Genomic DNA, 9,129 nt, shown 5'->3' with positions numbered 1-9,129 from the left:
ATGTGCGAGACCTGAGCTGGACTAGTTTGCATCAACCACTGTTATGGGGTGCAGCCTGTGATAGCCAGCACCCATGAACAAGTGGACAAATGAAACTTGACTGGGTCCCCCAACCTCTGTCCTAAAGGTGGATCCTAACAGCAATGGAATAGTAATTGCATCCTCAACCACTTCCCCACATCCTAAATGAGCCAGGATACTGGAAGTCCAATTAGTTTAGGTATTTTTAGCTACCAGCCCTGTTCCTGTTCCTGTCCATCCTAATGAGCACTAATCAACTCCTTGGCCCACAACACTTAAGTATTCGCTCCTGCCCACCTGTGACTCACCTATCAACTGAGAGGGGGTGGTATTGCATTGTTGTGTAACCACTCCCCTCGCAAGCCCCTTTAAAAGGCCCGTGAAGCAGGGGCTCTCACTCTCTTTCTGGCCAGGTGCTTCCATTACGCTAGCACCTCGACTCTTGGCTGACCCAGGACAGGTAATCCCCTGAGCATGGTCCCTGTGTACTGCTTAGAAGAGGCAATGGTTATAGTGATGCTGTTTCTGGTTTGTGTACTATCTGGAGTTCAGGAGGGGTGAAGCCAAGCATTAGTAGAATGTGGGCAGAGAAGCCAGGAAAGGTGAATGTCTGCAGCGTTGTAAGTGTGTCCAGGTTATTTGTTGCATGTCTCTTAGGATAACTTATATTGTTGGGGAAGCTGGGACATAGGTTTTCAGCGTAATGGATGGACTTAAGGATAATGACCATTTGTTCCTTTTAGGATTATGATTGATTGGATTATAATTGGGTAGATTGCTGTATGGACTTGTACGTTGCTATTGTGCTCTGTTGACTTCAAGCTTGATTAATAAAGACTCCTTTATAAACCTTAGACATGTCTGGTGTGATCTCGCTAGCACCCTGCAACACCACTGCTGACTACCACTCACAAAAGCTAGAGCTAGGGTGCATACCAGGCAAAACTTGAACATAGTACCCACTGTTATGTGTCAGAACAGGGGATGGGGCACATTAGGATGTGTTCTGACACTACAGCATGTGACAGAACTGGGTATGCAGGCAGAGTCTGTGAATAACCTGTGAGCTCCACTGAAGAATAACCTGCAGTATTCACTTGTTTTCTCAAGAGCTGGGGGTGGTGATGGGCTGAGGTAAGTCTGACCATGGAATTCACCAACATTCACTGAAACTGGGATTGGGAACAGACCAAACTAATCCAGCCTGCAGCACCTGCAGCATACCCAACAATAGTGTGTCAGGTCAGACTGGCCACAACATCCACCAGCACACATGAAGGCTGAACCTGGGTGCTGAATGCTGGGTAAGGGCCTAATACCTGCTGGAATCTGTGAGATCTGAATCTGAGAATGGACCAGGTGCGTGGCTTGTGGAATTCCTCTGCTGGGTTGTAGCTTTCAGTCGTAAGCACTTGAGTCATGTCTGGGCGTTGGTCAGGCTGGGCAAAACTGTTCCACGTATCGGCAGGGCAAAGCTGTCTCTAGGGTGCTGTGAGGATGGACTGTACAGGGTTGGGTCAAATTGTATCACACTGACGTGTTTAGGACCAGGATGGGCATGGGCTATGCTGAGCTATAATACCAACCAATTTCTATGAAAAACAGAGCTGGGTGCAGGCTGGGCAGGGCTGGCGTATCTATTTTCCCATATGTGTTTTCATTTTAAAATCTAATTTAATTTTTTATTTTATTTTATTTTATTTATATTGTTTACATAGCTGAGAAGAATCCATACCCTTTTCAGCCACTGATTAGTGTAGGGACGATTATGAAGGACGAAGTTGGGTGGGACAAATATCTTTTAATTTTTGATTTTTCCTTCTCCTGTGCAGCAGCAGTGGGAGGACTGAAAATGGGTTACCCTTTGTTGCCAAATTACATCAGCATCTTGGGATAGGAAATGACCACTCAATGTCCTCTTAGATTCCCTAATGTAGGAGAAAATGTTCTGAGGGTGTTTTTTGACTGGTTTTGAAAATTCTTAATTGTTGTTGATTTCATCACTCCAAGGTTGAGAAAAATCTTTCCAAAGTCCACCTAGTGCAATCACACACTCAGACACCTACTGCAAAAGCTAGGTTATAAAAGTTGCTCAACAGGCTGCTTTCTATCCTCTAATGAAGTACTTGGTGTCTTTTGCTGCCCTAGATGACTTGGCTATTATGTCCCATGTGTGCTTCTGGGCACACTGTCCACTGTACACATTAACTGAAGAGGCCCAATCCTGATAGATGTACCTGTGTGACCTGTGGTGCAGTTGGAGAGTCCCGCAAGAAACCTAGCCTACAGTGACCCCAGATCTGGGTCTTGTGTGTGCCATCCAGAGCAGAGCCTGGTTCATTCTAACACCACCAGCTTCAGCTTATGCCCAAAATGATGAATTCAGCTGCCTAGTCAGTTCCACCCCCAGTGGCATCTCCTCTGAAAACTACAGTCTGTCACTAGCCCTGGTTCCTGCACATATTGGCTAGTGCAGAACGTTAGTCCAGCTCCTCCCACATCCCATCAGGCTGTCATATACACCCATGGGTGCTATAGCTCAGTCCAGTCATATCCACCCCTAAACCTGGCACACTTGCACAATGCGTGTCCAGCCACCCTAGCCTAGGCTCTCATGCTCACCAGTGACAGCTGCTGCCTAGCAGAGGAGTCTGCATAGTTCTACTAGGCCATCCCATGCCCTGCATCTTGTGCTTACTAGGGGATACTGATTTAGCCTGAAATGACTGGCACCCAGTCTTAATGGAAACTGCAGCAAAGTCCAGAGGGTGCACACGTAAATTGGCTCTTTCAGGTGCCATCAGATGCACTGGCTTAGCCTTGGCTAACCCTCTGTCAAACCCAAATTACATTCAGGCTAATGGGTATTACAGCCCTGCCCAATCTGGTCTGTCCCAAGTCCCAGCTCTCAGGCTCAGCATTGGGAGTAGTGACCTAGCAAGCTGCTCCTGTCCATTCACATGAATACCAGGGATGGGGTCAGGCTTGGCCAGGCTAGGTTATAGCATCCAGTGAGCAGTGCTCTCCTGTCAGGTTTGCCCCCAGCATGGGGTTTTGCACATACTGGTAGGTGCTGTGGCCCAGCCTGGCATGGCCCATCTTGCTTATAATTTGTAAGTTCTCAGGGGTCTTCTGTCCAGCAGACCTAGAGACCACTAATGGGTGAGATGACAGTGTTCTGCAGCAGAAACTCTGGAGAAAATCTGGTGAAGAATGTCCATTTATTTGAGAGACATCACAAGCTTATGTTGCAGAAGGGGGCAGGCAGAAGGGTGGTCCTGACAGTAGTTCCAGTTGACAACAACATTGTGACTGGCTAACAGATATGTCTATCTCTCTGGACCCTCCATTGAAGTTAAAGGTCAGGAAGCACAGGAAGCTGTGTCCAGGGCAAACTCGTTACCTGCTGAAAAGCATGAGGAGTGTTACATGTGGTTTCCTGGAGTTGTTTACAAAGGAAGTCCTAACAGAGTAGAGAAGAAAGACTGAAGTGCAGCCCATGGCTCTTGTTGCATGTCCAGTGAACAGACAATGTTGGGCCTCAGTTAGCCAAGGACACAGTGTGCCATGTGCCTATTTCCTCCCATATGGGCTAGATAAGCATAGATGCATGATTAATCTCCCACAGAGAGTAGGTCCTATAGCCTGATTTCATCTTGTCTGCTCCAGTCCCAGCTCATGCTGGCAAGTGCTGAATACTAGCTCAATGAAGGCAGCTGCTAGTCATAATCCTCATGTGTTTTAGCACAATCTGGCCTGGGCTACAACCCACACTGGCTGTTGCACATATCATCAGGGTGCTGGAGACTGGTCCAACTCAGCCTGCCCTAGACCTGGCCCATACTCTGGGCTGTCCCTAGCCTTGATTCTGTTCTTGCACTCACCAGTGGGAGTCTTAACAGCTCTTAGTTATGGATCTCACACGAACTGGTTGGTGCTCAGCCAAGCCTGACATGGCCCTCCTCTAGTCCGAGCTCTCACTATGTGGGTACTACATCCCAATCCTGCCTGGTCTACCCCCAGACCTGGCTCTCTTGTGCAACTGGTGAGTGCCACAACCTAGCCCAGGCTGTCCTGCACCCACTCTGCTCTTGTGAGTACCAGTTGGTGCTGGGGCCTAGCACAAGGTAACACTCCCCTGGGCCCAACCCACTCACAGGCTAAGGGACACTTGCAGCCATGTTCAGCCTGATCCACACTGGCCCTCTACCTCACCAATTTAAATTGCAGCCTAGCAGGAGAGTTCCCTTCATTTTCCTATCAGACCCAATCCAATCCCTGGATCGTGCATGTGTTGATGATTGCTCTCACCTAGCCTGTCTTAGCCCACTCTTATTCTTGGCACTGGCCATTGGATGCTGCATCTTAGCCTGGTCTAGCCTGTCCCCAGTCCAAAATGTCTCCAGAGGGAGCTGGAACTTAGCACTGCCCAGCTTCTCATCCTTGGATCTCTTGGATTTCTTTTATTATCTTTTTTTTTTAATAAAACTATTGGCATTCCTCTGGTGTATGTCGGCTTTGGCTTAAGTGTGCAAATGCTCATTTTTTCATGCAAAATTTTGAAAACTCAATATTCAGTGATTCCAGTCCAAGTGCTGATAGAAGACTGAAATATAAACAGCATTGCTTTTTATTATCAGCCATCTGGTGTCTATTTGCTTAAGATTCTGAATTTTGATAATTCTCCAATTTAGTATCAATGTAGTGAATAATATGCTGTCAGCTACTACTGTTATCCACTGAATCTCCAAATCCAGGGGTATAAACACTATCAGCAACACCCGAATATCGCATTGTTTGATTACAATTTGGTACTGTTTCACTTGTACAGTTTTTTTGTTATTATTTTGTAAGAAGGACTTGGATCTGCTGAACACTAAAAATCTTGGAGGAATCATGAGTTTTCCACTTCAGATTTACCTACCACCATTGGAGTGACTTCAAATCATCTCTGCTAATTTTCTGTATATCTGTTTTGAGAGTTGGGGAAACACACAGAGCCTTTAAGGTTCTTCTGTTGAGCTACTCCATAGAGAATACATTTTCATCATTTCAGTGTTCTGGATTTCAACAAAACAAATACATAGAGGAACAATACAAAGAAAAAATTAAGATTTAGGGGGACAGATTCAGTTCAAACAGTGAAACTAACCCATCAGAACATAGCCATGTGTCTGCTGTTGACGTTACTCCCCTCCGCAACAGTTACTCACACTCAAGTCCATTCCCAGGTGTGATGTCTGTTACTTTGATTAATTCTAAGCCTCAATGCTATTATTATTATTATTTTCCTTATAGGTATTTGTATATATATGTAATTTTTCAAGTTTTTCCATTTTTAAAACTTTTCATTTCAATAACAGAATTTGAAAACGTGGAATACAAATGGAAATTCTTAACCACTAAACATTTGTTTAGGCTTTAATAGGATTTTGTTTTTGTGTTTGTTAATAAAAAGATTTTGAAATCCTTTTTCTATCATTGTTTTGGTATTTTTGCTTTACGTCCTTCAACTCTTCACTTAAACTGAGACAGTTTTGTAAGCAACTAGTTCGAATCTGCATGAATTAATAATTTGTTCTAGCTTAAGTGTCAGCATGATATAAACATAGGTATTCAGAACAGAGTACACAACTTCAAAGAACCTACATTGCAAAACCAACATTGCAGTGAGGTTTTCTGACCTGCCTACTCTTTTTCCCATTAATATTTATAGATGGTTATAATAAACTTTATAGTTTTATATTCAGATATTTAGAGATTAGATATAGATACTTTTCTGTCCATTATTTTATATGGCTATGTAATTGTATAAAATGATTTTTGAAGAAAAGTTTCTTATTTCTTAAACATTATTTTACAGTTAATTCACACAGAAAAAAATCCAAATTGTACAAAATTTGTAAACATTGTTGGTAAACCTAGCTTTCACATTACTGTTCAAAAACACCTGTGACACATGCCATTTGTTTGACGCTAGATACACTAAATAAAAATTACAGAATAAAATTACTACTTAGAATAGTTTTGCTAATATAAATTAGCAAATATTTTAGAGGGAAACATCTCAACACTGGAATGTAGGGCAATGCAGTAGCATTAAGATTCCCTAAATGCCCTCTTGAAGCCATTGCTAGTTAGCCTATACACTGTTGCTGAGACTGGTACTCTTTTCTATCCTCCTCAATTCAGTGCTTCTGTGAACTACAAATTCCACTATGAATGACACCCTTTTAACTTGTTCATGTCATTAGCTGGTAAATCTATTGCATTAAGAATAAGGTACTAGCCTATGAATTACCAGATTTGACCTTGATAGGCTATATTGTACTTTTTTTTCTCTCACTCTTCTTATGGTCCTGAAAGATTTCCCTGCACTAAACAACAATAAAACTACTATACCAATGCATGAGGGGGGAATCGGGTGCGATCCTGACAAACTCTTAACAGGAGGTCATGTGCGTGGAGCAGGGAGGCACTCCAGAGTGGAGCAGGTGGTAAGGAGGAAGCTTGGATCCCAACCACGAAGACTCCCAGACCTTCACCACAAACTACTAATACGAGCAACAAGGACTATACCCCAACTGCCAAGGAGGCCACAGGGAATTGGATGCCCTCGGAGGCTGAGTACTCTGAGGTCACCCACCCCCAACCGGAGCTTCCACAGGGGATGGGAGAAGTCCAAACACTACCGCGCAGAAACCAACGTCATCGGAAAGACAACCAGAAGCCCTGAGCGCTCAGCAGACACAGAAGAACAATTAATGTCCTTCAGGACCAGGGAGGAGAGCTTTCTCTGGTCCGAGCCTGGCTCCACCTCTGGACCCCCGCCCTCCCTCGCAGTGACCATCGGGATCGCTTCGAAAACCCCTCACAGCAAACAAACAATCATACAAACTAAAAAAAAAACCCTATAATAAATAGACAAACAACAGAAAGTAGAGCTTGAAATCTGACAGGAAAGAGCTGGCGTGGATTGGCTCATGCCTTGCTGGGTGGGAAACAAAGATTAGTCACTCCTTACCATGGTGTTGGGGATTTTCCTGCACACCCCCCCCCCCAAAAAATGTTCTGCACCTTAAATGTTGACAAATATCTTGTTAGAGTTACAAGCCAGTCTAGATTATCCCAAAATCTGCCAAGATCAACAAAATTATACTTCAACACAACAAATGGCTAAATACTAAAATGAAATAGACATGAGACAGCTGAATGGTACCCTATAGCCTTTTCAAGGTATATAGCAGCCGGTCCGGTCCTGTATATAAACTAAAATGGAGATGTCAATGAGCTAATCATAGGTTGTGGTTAGGACTTGTTTTCTGTTTTTTTTTTGTTTGTTTTTTGTTTTGTTTTGTTTGTTTGTTTGTTTGTTTTAACATATTGGTTACTCAAAACCATGTCAATTCCATAATATTGCAAATTGCGGTTGATGTTATATTGGGACTCTTAATTGACTGTGATGATATTCTACCAGCTCTAACTTCGGACCAGAAATGGTCTCCCCAAGAAACTGTTCAACCCATCTGGACAATAAGTAGCTGGACTCCATGCTTAGTATATGTTTGCAAGGAAAGAATCTTGATTGAATTTGAACTGTAATGCTGCATCAAGGTGGAGGAATCCACCAAGGGGGAGGGGAGGGGGAAGGGTGTGGGGATTCCCAGAGCCTATGAAACTGTCACATAATGCTAAATATTAATAAAAAAAGAATAAGGTAGTAGGACTTTGGGATCTAAATAGGACAGATGATTCTCAAACTTAGGAAAGAGCAGGTTCTGGCAAGATCAGCAGTACTGACAACCCAGTTACGTAGGACACATGGAGACCTAATCCTGGGAACTGCTCAAACTGGAAGTGGGAGGAAGAGTGTATGAATAGTGGTGTAGTTACAGGACAAGACCACAGGAGATAAAGTGTGGTAATCCAGGAGCTGGAGCTATGGAGACTATGGTGAAAAACTAACACAAGTGTCCAGATGTGAAAATCACTGGGGGAAGTAGCAAAAGTGACTAGAAAGGAAGAACTGGGTACCAAATGCAATAAAATTGAACAGCAGGTCTGTGGGTGACACAGTCTAGAAACCTGCCCTGAGGAGAAGACTCTGACAAGCAGAAATACAATGACCAAGAGTAAAAGTAGATAAAAAAGGCACAAAGAATATTACTGAAAACTCCCCTGCAAAGGAGCAAAAGTCTTTGCCAACCTCAGAGTTAACTGAGAAATGCACTGAAGAAATTGGCGATAAAGAATTCAGAAAACTCATTATAAAGCTTCTTATCAGCAATGAGAAGCTCAGATAAGGATTTCAGGAATATTTCATACAAGAAATGACAACACAAACAAAATCCAGATTTGCTAGAAATGAAGGACACAATAGAGAAAATTAAAAGTCAGTGAAAGAACTGAATCAAACTAAGAAAAATATTCATGAATTAAGGGGCACTACTAAAAGGCCAAATTTAAGTTAGGGGAGTTTCAAAAGGCACAGAAAGAGAAGCTGGGTTTAAAGATGTCGTCAATGAAATAATAAATAAAAACTTTCATACTAAGGAGAAATAATTGGCAAACAGAACACAGGAGGGACATAGATCTCCTAACAGAGTTGATCAAAAGTGATCTTCACCATGACACATGAGAATCAAGCTATCTTCAATCAAACATAAGCAACAGATTCTTAAGTGTGCATGATAAAAAAAAATTGATATATAGAGGAACATCAATCACCTCTCACAAGAAACTACAGAACAGAAGGGAATGGAGCAACATTTTCCAGATTCTAAAAGGAATAACTTGTCAGCCCAGAATAAAAGACACTTTGTTTTGTCTTTGAAAATGAAATAAAATCTTCCTCAGTAAATAAAAGCTCAAAGAATTTGCCTATTTCAAAACTGCCCAACAAGTGATAATTAAAGATGTTCTTTTGACAGAGAAAAGGAATAGTACCCTCCAAAACCAAAGCCGTGTGTGAAGAACGTCCCAATAAAATACTAACAGAAGACTAAATCAAACAATGAACAAATTTCTGGAGCAGATTACAACCTAGCTGCATTAACTTGGAGTGCAGATTGCTTAAAATCATTAAACAAAAGTCATAGATTAGTAGAC

Source organism: Ochotona princeps, chromosome 1, assembly GCF_030435755.1.
Source record: "Ochotona princeps isolate mOchPri1 chromosome 1, mOchPri1.hap1, whole genome shotgun sequence".
NCBI lineage: Eukaryota > Metazoa > Chordata > Mammalia > Lagomorpha > Ochotonidae > Ochotona > Ochotona princeps.
The sequence above is the reverse complement of the archived record's forward strand: the minus strand, read 5'-3'. Positions refer to the sequence as shown.